This window comes from Protopterus annectens, chromosome 8.part0 (assembly GCF_019279795.1).
Source record: "Protopterus annectens isolate FY-2018-M chromosome 8.part0, PAN1.0, whole genome shotgun sequence".
Taxonomy (NCBI): Eukaryota; Metazoa; Chordata; order Ceratodontiformes; family Protopteridae; genus Protopterus; species Protopterus annectens.
In genome coordinates, this window is record NC_056741.1 from 305,563,577 (window position 1) to 305,580,650 (window position 17,074).

Below are 17,074 nucleotides of genomic sequence, written 5' to 3' on the forward strand. Positions count from 1 at the left end.
GCATTATTATCATTTACCAACAAAGTTAACCACCACAGAAACAAGGGTCTATTTACTTCTTCCATATTCTTAGACTTATCAAAAGCCTTTGACATGGTAAAACACAGCATGCCTCTTGCAACTCTATCTACCCTAAATATAAGTCCCTCCTCTGTATCATGGTTTAACAGCTATTTGTCAGATCGGCAGCAAGCTGTCCTATGGCAAGACCAATTGTTCCCCCTGCTACCAGTAACTATAGGAGTCCCTCAAGGGTCCATCCTTGGCCCTCTGTTGTTTTCCCTATTTACTAACCAGATGTCTTCATTCTTACCAACTGCCTCAGTAGTACAATATGCTGATGACACCCCCCTTATATGTGCCGCCCCCACCCTAAGTGAACTACAAACCCTAACCCAAAACAACTTTATCCTAGCCGAAACGTGGTTCACTAACATCAATCTTCTTCTTAACCCCAAAACAAACTAATTATCTTTGGCCCAGGTAGATCTCCTCCCCTGAGCAACAACTTCATCATCAACTCACCTACTCAGAGGTGATCTCTGCCTAACATACAAAGCAATGTCAAACCCAGAGCTGTTGGACATGCTCCACTTAAAGAAAGCCACACTCTCTAGGGACCTAAACCCTGTCACCACAATAAACAGAACATGCTGGAGAGATAGATTCCTGTCCTAGAGACTTCCCATACTCTGGAATAAACTACCTATCTATGTCAAACAGAACTCCTCATTAGCACTCTTCAAGAAAAATCTTGATGATTAGATGGGAAATAGGAAATTCACCCCGGGGATCACCTCTGTGGCTCTGCTCGACAGTGGCACAGGAAAATAATTTTCTTGGGTGGCAAAAGCCAGGATACCTTTTTGGCTGGGCTTGTATAGGCCCCAGGGCCGATAGCCTAGTACTTACCTATGAATCTATGAACTCCAAAGAAAACATTCAAATTAGTCCAACCACACACGCTAAACTACTAGGCAGAGAGAGAGACAGACAATAACCTGAAATTCGACATTCACATAGCACAAACCATCAAGAAAGTTAATAAAAAGCTAGGCCTCCTCTACAGCAACAAACAGTTTATGACTAAACATACCAAAGTCACCATCGCTAGGACTCATCGTATCCACCCTCCTCTATGCCTCTCCCATCTTGATTAATCTACACCAAACTGAACTAAATAAAATGGAATCTTGTTATAATAAGATTGCCAAGTTTGTGTCTGATGCTTCTTACAGGTCCCACCACTGTCTATCCCTAAAACAGCTTAACTGGCTTGAGCTTACTCATATACACATGTTCAATCAACTCTCTGCAGCTCACAAGCTCTACTACCTCCCAGAGTTAAACCCAGCACTTCAGCATTTAATACAGCCCCACATTCCCACTAGAGCCCTACGATCTAACAGCCAGAACCTAATAACTGTCATCCAACATGAAAACTGGTAAATCACTCTTTGCCAGCATCATTGCCAAAACCTGGAACACACTACCAATCTGTATAACTTCTAGCACCTCCTTCAATCATTTCAAAAACCTCCTTAAATCCCACTACTTAACTAACTGGCTATGCCCATGTTACACTCCAGGTTAAATCTAATTGTGTCACATGTTCAGATAAGTATAAACAGATTTGCCCTAAAAAGCTTGTAAACCCAGATACTGGTAAAAAAACAAACAAAAAAAAACCTTTTTTTTTTTTAAGTTTTTGATTATGTACCTCAGTGTTTTTACTATGTACCTCAATGACTGTCTACTGTACTGTCTGTCTAAAACTGTTAACTATTATCTACTAAAATCAATTGTATGTTCTATATATTGTACTGTGGAGCTTTTCTCCCCGGGCCTCCGCTGAAAATGGACCTGTGTCCAGTCGGACTTTCCCGGTAAACAAATTTAAATAAATAAAATAACTGCCTATTAAAACTGGAAGATACTTAACCTCTGAGCAGAGAGACCTGTACCAGATGGTAGAAAACATATAGTAGAATAAAGTCTCCAGTCAAATTTATATTATGACAAAGTTTTGAAAATCATTTAAATACTTGGATTTTCCTGTTGACCATGACTGAAATTATCTGTCCAGATTGGAGCAATAGAAACTTCTGTTGGCAAGAAGCTTATGCTGCTCTATAGAAGACCTACAGGATGTTATCTGTATAGAATCAAGTTGCTATTCAAGGATTTGGGAATATTATAATGTCTGTTATTTCTCCTCATGTTGGAGTATTTGTCTTCATTCTTGCAAAAATGACATCAAGCCTCAGAATGTGGTAGTTGGAGGGTACTTTTATAGTACAAGCACTATTTTAGGCAATTCAAGATAGCTGTATAGAAATGAGATATCATTGACATGAAAACTTTACTTTCTGGTAACCATCATATCTGAAACCAACTTAAAAAGGGAAGCTGTTGACTGACTGCATCATTTAGTTCCATTTCATTCATGGAGCCCATTTTCTTAGCAGCTGCTAGAACTGTCTGCTATAAATACAGTTGGTCCTACTTTACAAGCTATTTCACAATAGTCAGCTTTGCTTCATCATCGGCCTCTATTCTTCAGCAGCATCAAAAGACCATAGTATCTCACTTACTATGTAGTTATTCTCTATGGATTTCACAGGAATCATAATAAGTCCAAGGCTAATGAATGTTATGACCATTACACTTTGCCACTTTCTACCCAAACTGTACCTCCCCTCTCAAAGAAGGCTAGGCCAGTCAGCCCAGAGTGAATTTACGAATATCCATCCAATTGTCCAGGTATGGAAGACAATAGTATATCACACTGCTTTACCAGCAGGAGAAGTCTCTTCCAGAGGTGAGGGAAGCATTATTTTAATCCTCAAAACATTTTATTTCTTAATGTTACTCAGAGCAAAACAAATGAGGCAAAAAAAAAAAAATCCTATGCTCTGTCTCCAAGTGGTCAACACTAAACTTCCAGTCAAACTGCAAAATTGTTCTTGGCTACACTTCTTACTAAAAATGAAGAATAATGCGAGAATATTTTTTGTTTGTTTTTTTTCTAAGCAGAAGAAGTTGATTAGAATTAAGTATTTCATTTTTCAAAGTTATACATCACTGTAATTTAGCAAACAAAGATTAAGGAAGTGTTTATATGCTTACATTAGATGCATTACTAGTTTTAAATCCAGCTTTACTCTCAACTTTGTGGATGTGTTCCTGGGTCTCTTCCATTAAACAAACATTTGCTTAGAGTAATTACCAAAGACCTCCTCAGTGTATAAGTAATAGACAGCAAACAAAGCAATAAATAAATGGATGTTATCAGCAGCATTCTGTTAGTGGGAATGTCTTTTGTCTTGCGTGTTATACAGAGAAGCTGCCGAGACAAGATATATAAGCAGGTGCAGTGTGTATCTTGCTACTTTTCAAATAAAAACAAAGAGCTCTGAAGGATAAATATTAAAATTTATTTTTTTCATTTTGTTAACGAAAAGACAAATACCTGTGACATAATTCAGCTTTTTCCCCCTTTTTTGACTTTATTTAATATTGTGTCAGTCATGCTGTCTTGCTCATAAACAAGAATCAATAAATGAGTCTAAAGTACACAACTGTGCTTGTTTTCCGACCTTTTCTCTTACAAGTACTAGTCATCTGGGTTCTCTTATTTACCCTTGCAGGGCATGGAATCAATGACTGGTGTTGTCTCACCCCCAGAGTCAGCAATGTGCAAATGTAATGAGGTACAAATCATGCTTTTATTCTGTGATCTCTTAACATTTGCTGAATAACTACTTTTCTGCGAGATGGTGGGGGTGTAATCAGAATGCTGTTTGTCGTACTATTGCTTCACGTTGTTGCACCGCCTCCCCAAATGTTGCTGCCTAACTACACATTTCAGTTGGTTTTGTCTACAATCATACATATTTTACTTTTGGAGGAATATTCCTATATACAGGCATGTTTTGTCCATTTCTCTGCTGTAAACATTGGTTTAAAAACTATTCTACATGTTCTGGACAATGTAAACTGTAACATTTCTGAGAATACTCAGAAAAATGCACCCATCTGATAATATTGCTCATAACTGGTTATACCCGTGGGAGATGAGTGATGCATATACTTAGGGTACAGTGCCTTCTCTAGTTGAAGTACAGTGGATGAATGCATCCAGTTATTCTGATAACTGCCAGTATTTATAACTCAGCACAATATTTGTTTCTTAACAAGCTGGAATCTGTTTTGTTTTTCTGTCAGATCATCATATCCATAAATAATTAAGATCTTCCAGTAAAGAATCCATTAATATAAGTCTTCTGACTGGTTATTTATGAACATATTTTTATTCTGTCTGCAGGACTTTATTTATAGTCTGATATAAAATGGCCAGTCAGGCACAATTATCATTCTGACTTGTAAGGAAGTCTTCAAACTTCAGGTTTCTTGTTGCTTTTCTGACACAGTAAAGTACAAATTGTTGCTAAAAACATTTTTCACATCAGGCAAAAACACTGCGGCTTTATTTTTCTAGCCTCTTGTCAAAACTGTCTTGAAAAGTATGCCTTAATGAATAACTGTACAATCGCGTACATTCATGAAGTATCCAGCTTTTAGAAAAACTGAGAAGGAATGTTTACAGCATGTAATAAAAAGTTATAAAATGATCTTACAGAATGTTTACTGTAGCAGTAGTGAACGTCTCAAAACATGCATACACTGCATTAAGACCAAATGGTTGTCTATATTTGAATGTATACGTTTCCTGAACCAAATATCAAGATACAACGATAGAAAGACCATCACAATATGGATTCTCACAATTTCAGAATATAACCTGTGATTGTAAAAACAATAGAGTGAAAGCTGAAGCGAGCTGTGTCCCCTCACACCTCCTGATTTTGGGGTGGGGGTGAATTCCTTCACATCCATGGATTCTATTCAAATGATCGCACTCTTAGTTTGCTAAACTAAGCCCCAGCACAAGTGACTGAATATTCAAGTGATTACAAAATGCCAGGATTTATTTGTGGGAGATAGCAGTACAGCAAGGATTGTGAATTTGCCTTTTCTCCACTGTTATGTGATCTCAGGGTTGGTGCATAAATGGTTGTAAGAAATGTGGCATGCAGTAGTATTTATTAGGAGTAAGTTGTGTATTTTTGATGTTTTCACGTGTAATTTTGATGTTTATGACATTAGATCAGCTATGATTTGAATTTTTGTTTTTTCAATTTAAATCACTATCAGTCTAACTATCTGCAGTACACAAACACACACACACACACACACACACACACACACACACACACACACACACACGCACACGCACACGCACACACACGGAAGCCCTCCAGTCCTCCTTAGTAATGCACTTTAACCTTAACATGTAGCTTAACTTAAAAAAGCCCCTTTCATTGCACTATCACTGTTCAGACAAATTTGAGCTGAATGCTTGGAAGGTTATGAGTAGTACATTAGAAAAGAAAATGTCTTTCCTTTTTCAAAGTATGCTGTGTCACTCTGGTATGTTGCTGCTACAGTGAATGGTCAATGTGTTTGGTTGCTGTGTGTGTGTATATATATATATATATATATATATATATATATATATATATATATATATATATATATATATACATATATATATGTGTGTGTGTTTGTGTGTGTGAGAGTATGCATGTGAGTGTGTATATAGTCACTCCTCAATTGTTGTACCTCAGCATAAGGGGCAGGGATGAATCCGTATCCTATGCTTAGTGCCTATTACTAGCTAGGACACCCAGCCACAACATTAATTTTGCTCAGAGTTGCTAAATTTTTCTGCTCTCAGCAATTGTTTGCTTACAACTGCTGGATGTGGCTGCTTTGATTCCACCAATGTTGTACTGCTGTTTTAAGTTTTGTCTATGCTCAGCATTGCGTCCACATTGACCCAGCCAATGAGACAATGGACCAAAAGCACACAGAGTGAAGCATGAAACTTTAATAAACAGTATTTAAAAACTCAAATGACATCTGCAAGCTATTGCAACACAAATGCATTAGTTAAAGATGGCAGTTTAGTTAAATATGTTCATTCTCAAAACCTGTACCTAGACTACAAGAGGCAAGAACCTTATTGCTCTACACCAACTGCCAGAACCTTTGGTAAATCGTTGAGGATTACAGTTAGTCAATATCAGTTAACAGAGGTGAAATGTACCGAAATGGGTAATTTTGGCATTATTGATTCATACATTCTGTTTCACTGTTTAATGGAAAAAAATGTTCAAAACTACAAATTTAATATGCATGCTAACAAATTCTGCTGTATGAAACACGAAAAAGATTTAAAACAATCAGGAAGGAGAATTAGAAAACATATGCATTTATGCATGCTCCTGAAAATGTTATGTAGAGGACCCCTTGGTTTGGAAATAGTCCAGGGACCAAGGTAAAGTTAATCTGCCATTGTCCAAATGCATTTTCAATTAATATGAATCTCAATTCATTTTCAATGAATATGAGCTTCAAGAGTACTGAAGTTTACAGTTACTCATGCTAAACCTGTTTTCAATGTGTAATTGTTTTAATTTGTTTTGTTTAGCAAATCAATGTCTAGTCTAGTCTAGTATCCTTAAAGCTGTACAATGATGTTTTTTTTTTAATTTCTCCAAATCTTTTGGGTTTCTAATACTGCGACAGGAATGGACCCCATTCCCATGTCAAAGTACCATTGAAGTTAATGAAATTAGTGTTTCAATCTTTGATGTCAGCCAGAAGTGCTCTTCACAGCACCCCCAATGTGCCCAGTAATGACTCCTTCTGCAATTCGTATGGAGTTACATGTATTGGTAACATATTTAAATATGATTGTAGATTAACTTTTTATAAGGCCAATTGCTCCTACTACTATTGAAACAATCTGGGTATCTTTTTAGCAAATTGCTCTTATTTCTGCCTGCAAATCCTGATATTTTATGACATTGTCTCTCTGTACGCAGGGCACTATAGTCACTGGGTGTAGCAATTTCAATGATCAATGCTACTTTTGTCTTCTTTTCATGGATCACTATATCTGGTTTTCTAGCAGCTAATATTTGAATTGTTGGTAACGGATGATCCCATGTGATGTAGATTTCATACTTTTCTATGATGCTTTGTGGCTCATGTTTCCAGTGTTTTTTAGCCACTACAGTACCATAATGTTTGCACAATCCCTAGTGCAACAGTCTTGCCACATTATTATGCCTTTCAGTATATAGTTCTTCTGCCATTAATATGTCACAACCAGCAACGAGGTGTGCAACTGTTTCCAATTCTGTTTTACAAAATCTACATTTGTCTGTTTCTCCCACATGTTCAATGAACTTTGTAAAGCAACATGTACACAGCCCACTGCCTTGCGCTGCCAATAATAACCATTCATCTCTTGTTTGAATTCACCTCTCCTTAACTATTCATGCATTTGTTCCTGATCTACATGAGGTTCTCCCAGAAATTTTCTATACTTGCAACTATATTTATGCATTTTCCGCATTTCTTGCCCTCTTATCTGGTCCTTAATCTTATATTCTTTTTTTGTTTTTTTTGGCACATTCAGTTGCTGCCTGATTTTTTTCTACTTCTGGTTTGATTTTCATTCCTGCTTGACGCTGGTATGCTTCTGCTAAATTAAGCAGAAAAGTCATCTTAGATTTATTCTCCTCATGTTTCAAAACTTTCACTTTGTTTGGGTCTTGTGAGGGCAGCAGATATGTATGGAGTCCCACAATTGCAGATCTATACATGTAATCAATTTCAAGGAAGCCCATCCTTCCTTCAGAATAGGGAGTATATAATCATGGTATGCACTGATTTTTATAAATTATTTGGTGAGCATGAAGCATCCTTCTTGTTTTCCTATTTAATCTGTCCAGCACATTTAGGGGCCAGTCACTCAATCCAAAACTGTAAGTTAAGACAGGAAGAGCAAATTGGTTTATAGCTTGGATTTTGTTTCTAGATGGTGCAGCGGTAGCATTGTTGCCTCACAGCAAGAGGTTCTTTGGCTCAATTCCTGCTTGGGATGCCTTCTGTGGAGTCTGCATATCCTCCCTGTGTTCGTGTGGGTTTCTTCCAGGTGCTCGGGTTTCCTCCCACATTACAAAGATGTGTCTGAAGTGTTTCTCCCCAGGGCCTCTGCTGAAAATTGGCTTTGTTCCAAGTCGGACTTTCCCAGTTAACAAATGATAAATAAATAAAATGTCAGTGCTGTTTTCAGGATAAATTTAAGTCTTCTGAAATATTCCTTGCTAAGTTTTAATTTGCATTTGTCCATGTTTTATTGATGATCCTTCATCAGTTCGCAAATATTCATATACTCCTTCTTGCTCAAGTTCTTTTATATCATATTCTTGTCCCAAACTGATGTTTTCCTGGTAATGCAGTTTTCCTGCTTTAAATGTTGCTTTTGCACATTTATCAAGACCAAATGACATTCTTGTATCATCTGAAAAAGTTTTGACAACTTACAGTTGTGCTTTCATTTCTTCATCTGATGAGCTATAAAGTTTTAAATCATCAAGAAGGAGAAGACGAGAAGTCTTTACACTTTGTTGTTTTCTAGGAGTCGAATTATAGCTATGGCCTAAACTGTTAGACAGCTTAATGTGTTAAGGGCAAGGCATAATAGCAGCAGTGACAGAGTCACCCCTAAATATCCCCCTTTGAATTTTTATCCGTGGGATAATAATTTGTCCTTTATCATGGCTTAACTGTAAAGTGGTCTGCCACTGTTTCATGGTCACTGTAATGTAGTCGATCAGGCTAGGATGTATATTACACATTTTTAAGCACTCTCTTATCCATGAATGCGGGATACTATCAAATGCTTTTTTGTAGTCAATCCATGCCATACTTAGATTCTTGCTATTTTTACAGTTCTCCACTATGACTTTAACAACAAATGGTCCTTTGTTCCATATGACTTACTTTTTTTGCCCTGTTTTTCTCCTGCCATAACTGAGTTTTCTTCTAAATGACTATAAACTCTGTCAGCATCAATTCCCATGTATAGTTTATAAGTTGTTGGAAGGCCAGTTATTGGTGTATAATTTTTAGGGTAGTTTGCAGGTTCACTCTTAAGTAGCAGCATAGTTTTTCCTGTTGTTAGCCAGGTTGGTGTCTGTTTGGGATGCACATATAAATAGTTCTTATTCATGGCTAACTCTTCGTGCAAAGATGTTAATGCTTTTAACCAACAGTTAGGTACTGCATCTGGGCCTGGGGTTTTCCAATTAGATGCTTTTCTTAACTTTGTTTCAATCTCTATGGCTGCTACTTTATCCCATTTCATATCCTGTACATTTAAACTTCTTATTTCTTTTACTTTTTCTATCCATTTAGGATCTTTGTTATGTTCCACAGGATCTTCATAGATACTTCTCCAAAATGTATCTATTTCTTCTTTTTTTGGTGGTATTGTGTTAAATAAAAACAAAGTTACAACACAGGAGGATCAGATGCAAAAGTTTACTAGTGTACACCAGGAGGCAAAAAAACATACAAATACAGAATTTTGTCTGACATGATGCAGGAAGTACACAATTTTATATAGGTTTAACATTCAAGCTGCGCCCACCTTACTAACGTGGTCAGTCACAGGGCACCTACATCACTATGGTTTACAATATTCTATTCATAAGAAAAGCTGATGTTATACATTTTAAAAGTTTTTCCCATGGGAATAATACAGCCTTGCAAAGCACCTGGTCAGTTATAATGTCTCTCTGTAAATGTTACTCCTTCAAGGTTTCAGGCCTGCTCGAATACAATAGTTGGTTCAGTCTTGTAATACACCTCTTTGTTCTTCTTGCAACATTCTCCCAACAGCTGCATCTTATCTCGATAACATTTACAAGGCTGATTGTCCCAGAGGAAGGAGAAGAAGATTTTCAATGCTTTATACATTTAATTTCCTGACCCAGCAGATAATCATTAGTGAAAAACATAAGCTTGCTGAGCCGGCTACTGCAAGGGTCAGAGTTCAAACACACTGCAGCTCCAAAGCTTCAAGCAATTACATGTAAAATCATTCTTATTGCCATATTATTAATAGTATAAAATGCATTATATACTATTTGCTTTTTAACTAGCACTTTATATATGTTCAAATACATATTTTTCTTACATTTTCCTCCCTTTTAATACTTTTTATTCTATTCTGAAATATAAACAATGTTATATCGTCCCCTAGCCTTCTCCCTTAAGGACTTTCAACTAGGCAAGTCATTTAGTTTATACTTCGGAAAGATTTTCATCTGAAATTAATTGTTCCAATTCAATGTCTTGGTACAAAGTTTCAATTACAGATATTTCAATAAAATCTTTGATTAATCTTTTCATGCAGGGAATCCCACAACAGACACATGCTCCTAATAGGAGCAGACCCACACAAATGGCAATCAAGATGTTCATTAGGATCGAACCCCACCCACCAAACAGACCCTGGAAAAAGTTCGTCAGTGGGTTTGGGCCTGGTTCAGTCATGGCCGATACCTGCTGTATTACCTCTAGTTGATCATTAATTTCATGTCTGGTATGAACGCACAGCATTCTTCTTTGATAAGCACGCACATACCACCTCTCGCCGCTAGGGTGAAGTCAAGAGCCATTCGATTTTGTAGCACGACAGTTTTCATTGCATTCATTTCATCAGTCACTAGTTCGAGAGCAGAAAAAGTTGCGTTACTCATTACTTCGAGAAGTTTCGACAGCTTTCTCAACTCCCAGATCGATTTGACTGCTCCATATGCTGGAAGTATTCCAGCCCAGGATATAACACTGTCACTCAAGTCCATATGAGTCAATTTTTCTTTATCTTTTACGGAATGATGGTCTTTCCAACCAGCTTCGATTTTTCCCACTGGGTTCACAGGCTTTCCGATTGGACCTTCAGGTTTCCGGGCTACATCTCTCACATTTCGTATCTTACCTAGAGGCAATTCTGCAGTATGTCTTATGGCCGGAACCAGATAACCCAAAAAACAACTGCTGGACCAATTCTCAGGTAGCCATTTGTATGCCTTTTTCCCCACAAACAAAATAACAGTTTTCTACTTTAGTACTGATGCGGGTTAATTCTGAATGAAACATTTTCTTGTCTATAACAGACAATTCTTTATGTAAAACAGGATTTCTCTGCACATTGCTTAATGTTGTTTTCATTAAACTCAAATATGAATCATAATTTGTATTACAAACAGTGCCTCTATCTTTAGCTTTAATATAGCATTTGTAAGAAATGGTTATATTACAGTTACTCCAACCCACTTGAAGTGTATCATTTTTGTAAAAACATACAATTCCCCTCTGTGTAATAGGCAAATACAATGCAATTTTGTCCTGTGATCTTACAGATCCTGTATCAAAAAGTAAATTCTCCCAAGTCTCATTTATCCCCAAGGGGACAGCGGACATTAACAGTCCTCCATATGCTGTTGGTATGGCAGTACATACCCAGCAATTTGAAATGTTCATAGTCTCTACATATACACGCTTCATAGCTAGGTATGTGTTAAAGTTCAGATGCCAGTCTATAGACAGTTCATCACGTCTCTCCACTTTCACTTGTGTGGTTACATGTAGGAAAAACCACAACAAAAGGAAGGTTGTCACAGTCATAGTCAGTAAATGCATAATCAACAAGATGATTAAACAACATCTCTGGGGTTGATCTGTATTTTTACTCGTTTTGTTCTTGGCCATCCTGCCTTTGTTGTGTATCAGTCACAAAATGTTTATCAAGTTGAAAATTCTTTACTGGTTTACAGTGCGTCAGATGGACCCAGGACGACCTCTCAGCAACTTTGACTGCAGTAGGCATTGCAAACAGCACCTGGTACGGTCCTTCCCACTTTGGACTCGCCCAATTCTTCCTCTTCGTAACCTTCAGCCAAACCCAGGACCCAGGGGTCAGCACTGCTTCCAACGGTCTGGTCTGTCTTTTATCTGAAAAAGAGTTCAACTGCAAAACAGTTTTATTTGTTAACAGTTTTCTCATATAGCTAGCTAATGAGCTGTCAGCCTCTAGTTCTGCAGGCATGAGAGTTTTCCACTGTGGCACATAATATGTCCTTCCAAATATCACTTCAAAGGGGGTCAAACCCTTTACGTTTGGAACTGTTCTCATGTTCAGTAGTGCCAAAGGCAAACAGCAAATCCAGTTCTTCTGTGTTTCGCTCACTAACTTTCTCAACTGTCCTGCAGACTGTGGGTGGTAAGCACAATGATTCTTCAAGGAGATTCCAAAGAATCTCCCAAGCTGGTGAATCGTCTGATTAACAAAATGTGTCCCATTGTCACTATAGATTCTTTCCGGTATGCCAAATCTAGGAATTATTTCTTTTATTAGGGCTTTTGCCACTGTTAATGCATCCGGATTTTTAGTTGGAAAAGCTTCTGCCCATTTAGAAAACATATCTATAATTACTAAACAGTATTTTTTCCCTTCACATTTATTCAATTCTATGAAATCCATACAAATAGTATGGAACGGATATGGTGGTATAGGAAAACTTCCTTGCTTGGGTTTGAATGCCCCTTGTGCATGATGTTTATTATAAATATGACATGCTGCACAAAATTTTTGTGTATAGTTTGTGAATCCATATGTTTGGAATATTCGATTTACTAACTGTACCATCCCCCCTGTTGAGACATGGCACTGCCCATGACTCAACAAAGCTGCATATCTAAATAAATTAGACGGCAATATTGGTTTTTTCTCTTTGGAGACATACAGTCCATTTTCGAGGATTGCACCTCGTTTCTCCCATTTCTGTTTCTCTGCCTTTGTAGTTAATGTCTGCATTGTTTTTAACATTTCTAGATCTAAAATCTCAGAGGGCTGTAATTCCTCGGTTAAAAGTAAAGTTTCTGAATCTGAGGCTGCTTGCTTTGCAGCTGCATCAGCTTTCGCATTCCCTTTTGAAATTCTATCCTGTTGTTTTGTATAAGCTAAACATTTACAAATAGCTACTTTAGTAGGTAACTGAATAGAATCTAATAGGTTCAAAATAAGTTGCGCATGATTAATCGGTTTACCATTGGATGTTATCATTCCCCTGTTTTTCCATTGTTGCGCAAAAACATGCACTGTAGAGAAAGCATACTGTCAGTATATATGTTCACACATTTATCTTTCGCTAGAGTGCAAGCCCGTGTTAAGGCTATCAATTCTGCTGCTTGAGCAGATAGATTATGCAGTAAGGGTTGGGCTTCTAAGGTTTCTGTATCTGTAACTACTGCATATCCCACTAGATTTTTCCCTGTAGGACCCCTTCTGCATGAGCCATCCACGTAAAATGTCACCTCGGCATCATCCAAGGGCATGTCAGTGAGATCTTGTCTGGGCAAGGTTATTTGCTCAATTTCCTGCAGGCAACTGTGCGGTCTGCCATCCACAGGAGTTGGAAGCAACGTTGACGGGTTCAATGTTGTACAACATTCAATTACCATATGAGGTTGGCTGCAGCAAAATTATCGCGACTGCATGAGGCACTCTCAATGTGAGAGGGTGGAATAACACTACTGAGGCTGAAGCCTGTACTGCCATTGCAGCTATGACCACTGCTTACACACAGTGAGGCAACGATCGTGCCACTGGGTCTAACTGTGATGAATAATAAGCTATGGGGCGTTGCTTATCCCCATGCTGTTGCGTCAGAACCGATGTCATATATCCCTGTTTACAATCTACGGTCTGAAAGAATCTTTTGTGATAATTTGGAAGTCCTAAAACTAATGATGAAGCTATCAATTGTTTTAGTCTGCAGAAAGCTGTTTCTGCCTCGGGTGTCCATTGTAACAAATCTTGTGCTGCCATTGGTGTTTTATATATCAAATCAGCCAGTGGAGCAGACTCTAAAGCATAGTTTGGTATCCAGCTTCGACAAAAATTAGTCGTTCCCAGGAAGGACATCATTTCCTTCTTGGTGACCGGTTTGGGTGCTTGTAAAATTGCTGTTTTTCTGTCTTCGTCTAATATTCTACCTTCATTGGATATTACATATCCTAGGTATCTAACCTGTTTTTTCCAAAGTTGTAACTTACTTTTGTTTACTTTGTGTCCTTGTGCTGCTAAACATTTCAATAACGCTATAGTATCCTCCCTGCATTGATGCTGGGTGGGGGCTGCTAGCAAGATGTCATCCACATAAAGCAGAATCTGAATACCTCCTGGTGGGGTAAACCCTGCCAGGTTGCTAGCCATTTCTTGTGCAAATATTGTTGGACTCTCACAATATCCCTGTGGTAGCCGAGTATAGGTATACCTTTTACTCTGAAATGTAAATGCAAACCAATACTGGCTATCAGGATGTATAGGTATTGAAAAGAAAGCATTGCTTATATCTACCACAGTGAAATATTTTTGTTGTGGCTTCAAATCATTCAACAAGGTATGTGGGTCTGGCACCGTAGGTGCTCTAGGTATTATTGCATTGTTTACAGCTTGTAAATCCTGTACCATCCGCCACTCCCCGTTTGCTTTTTTAACAGGAAATAGAGGGGTATTACATGGTGAATCAAGAGATTCTACCAGTACTCCTTCCTTTAGTAATGCTGCTATAATAGGCTTGATTCCCTGTTTTGCATCTTTCCTCAAGGGGTATTGTCTTTTCTGTGGTCTAAATGCTGATTTTGGTGTAATACGAACTGGTCCTGCTGTTTTGAATAAGTCCTACATCTGATTTGCCTGTTGACCAAAGAATCTTTGGTATATCATACAAGCAAGGGAGCCTGCAGGATTTTTTGCAGGGGGGTGCAAACCCAAGCCCCGCCTACACAGCCCCCCTCTGCTGCCCCCCCCACCCCCCCCACCCACGCAGCCATTCCAGTGTCCCATTACTTGGCTATTTCTCGCCATTTTATAGACACTGTTCAAATCTCTGTGTGCATACTTGTTTTATGCTTTACTTCTACAACGACTAAAGATATCTGGATTTCATTTACAACTTTTATTTCAAATTTTATAGCACAAACACTGACAGACATTTACTAAACCTAAACAAAGCAATAGTCTTACAATGAAAACAGACTTAGCATTAAAACTTCTCTACCTTTGAAACCCACATTCACTGAAACAGCATCGAAACCCACATTCAATGAACATGCATCTGGCCAGTGGCAGGGTAAGTTTACCTTTGGCCCGTTTCCAAATCATAGGCTCCTTGCACACATTTTTAGAAACATGCAAGAGTTCTTTGATTCACCTTCCTGACTATTATACTACATAATTGAATTATATCCCTTGTATAATACAGCACCACTTGTTAGAGTGTGTTTTAAATTTATAGTTTTAAGCATCTTTCCTTTAAGCAATGAAACAAATCATATGAACCAATAATGACAGCCTGCCCATTTCAGAACATTTCAACCATAAAGGAACACTTGAACTTCTGTCATAAAATCCACCAATATCAATCAGTATGCAGAATCTCTGCAGAAGTAAAAGTAATCTGAATAATTCCACATTAAAGAGATCTGAAACCAATGAAGAGGTTGTTGCTAGAAAAAAAAATTATATTTCAGTGTTTCATTTACAAATTCAGTGCCTGTTGCCCTTGAAGAATAAATTGCATGTGCTACATTAAAATAAATGGTAAGTTGATATATTGCAATAGGGAATGGGTGGCAGGCTGAAAAGCAGGTTCATAGTTATTAGGTGTCTCATCCAAAGGAGGAAATACTAAGAACTGCAGTACCATACCCCCTTAAAATACAAATGTACATGCTGTATGAATAGAACCTACAGCCTTTTGCATCAAGATGCATGTATGCTACCTGCTGTGCTAACATTGCTTTAAAATTCTATACCACAATAATGATACCATTTGCTAAACAAAACAGCTGCACATAAATTCCACCTGTTAGAGCTAACTAGGGCATTTCTCTCTGACTGTCACACACACACCTCAACTTTAGTGCAAGAAATACATAAATAGATTGATTTTTTCAAAGTTACAACTGTAAACTCTGTGTGACCATGGTGTGCGTTTGTTTTTGATAGAAAGGTATAAGGGAACTCATGGCTATGTATATAGTTGAATCTCTCTGTACTGAAGTACTCCCTACCATGATTCTGCTTTAATAGTGTGTTTGCATTCAAAAACTTGTTACAACAACTGTAAACTCTGTGTGACCATGGTGTGTGTGTTTTTGACCGAAAAGGCTATGTATATAGTTGAATCTCTCTGTACTGAAGGACTCCCTACCATGATGCTGCTTAACTAGTGTGTTTGCATTCAGAAACCTTTACAGTTTTTATACTGAATTTTATAGCTACATGAATTAGAAAATAACCAATTTCCTTTTCAGGCCCTAAGCTAAAAAGTCCACTCCTTACAAGCACTGCTTCCCCTGGAAAACATATATATATATATATATGCATCATCACAGAGACCTAGTTCAAGACAGATGACAGCACTCCTTTAATGCAGGATTTCAATACCTGCCACAAGTTCAGGCCTATCACCCGAGATGAAAAGGTAATGGTGTCTACATATTCTTAAAGAACATTTCATCTCCAGACTTGCTATGAGAGATAATGACATGGAATTCCTCTGCATCCAACTTAGCATTAACAAAACTCCTTACTGTGTCATACCTAACTATAGGTCCCCTCTATGTACCCCCATCAGTCCATATCTCCTACCTAGCTAATATGGTGTCCCTATGCATTAAGCCAACATCATTATTCTAGGAGACTTCAATCACATTTTCTTCCAAAATTGCCATTTTGAGGAAGGATTATTAGAGAAGAGCAACATTGTGAGCCAAAATTGGGGACAATGGAGAGGTTTGGATATTCCTAATTCTACAAAGCGATTTGCACATACCTCTCAACCTCTTAATGCCGGAAATCTGGACAAGGCTAAATATATTGGGGGAACATACAAACACTAATAAAAATTGCTCTTGTATAAACTTGACAGTTGATAGAATAACAGGTCTTGCATTAGCATGCATTTTTCTGAAGGTTATGATGTCTGAAACTCAAATGTCTGTCATTTAGTGACTTCATTGTATGAGGAACAAACCAAAAATAAGAAGCAAATATCTATTAATTCTGCAAAGATATGGA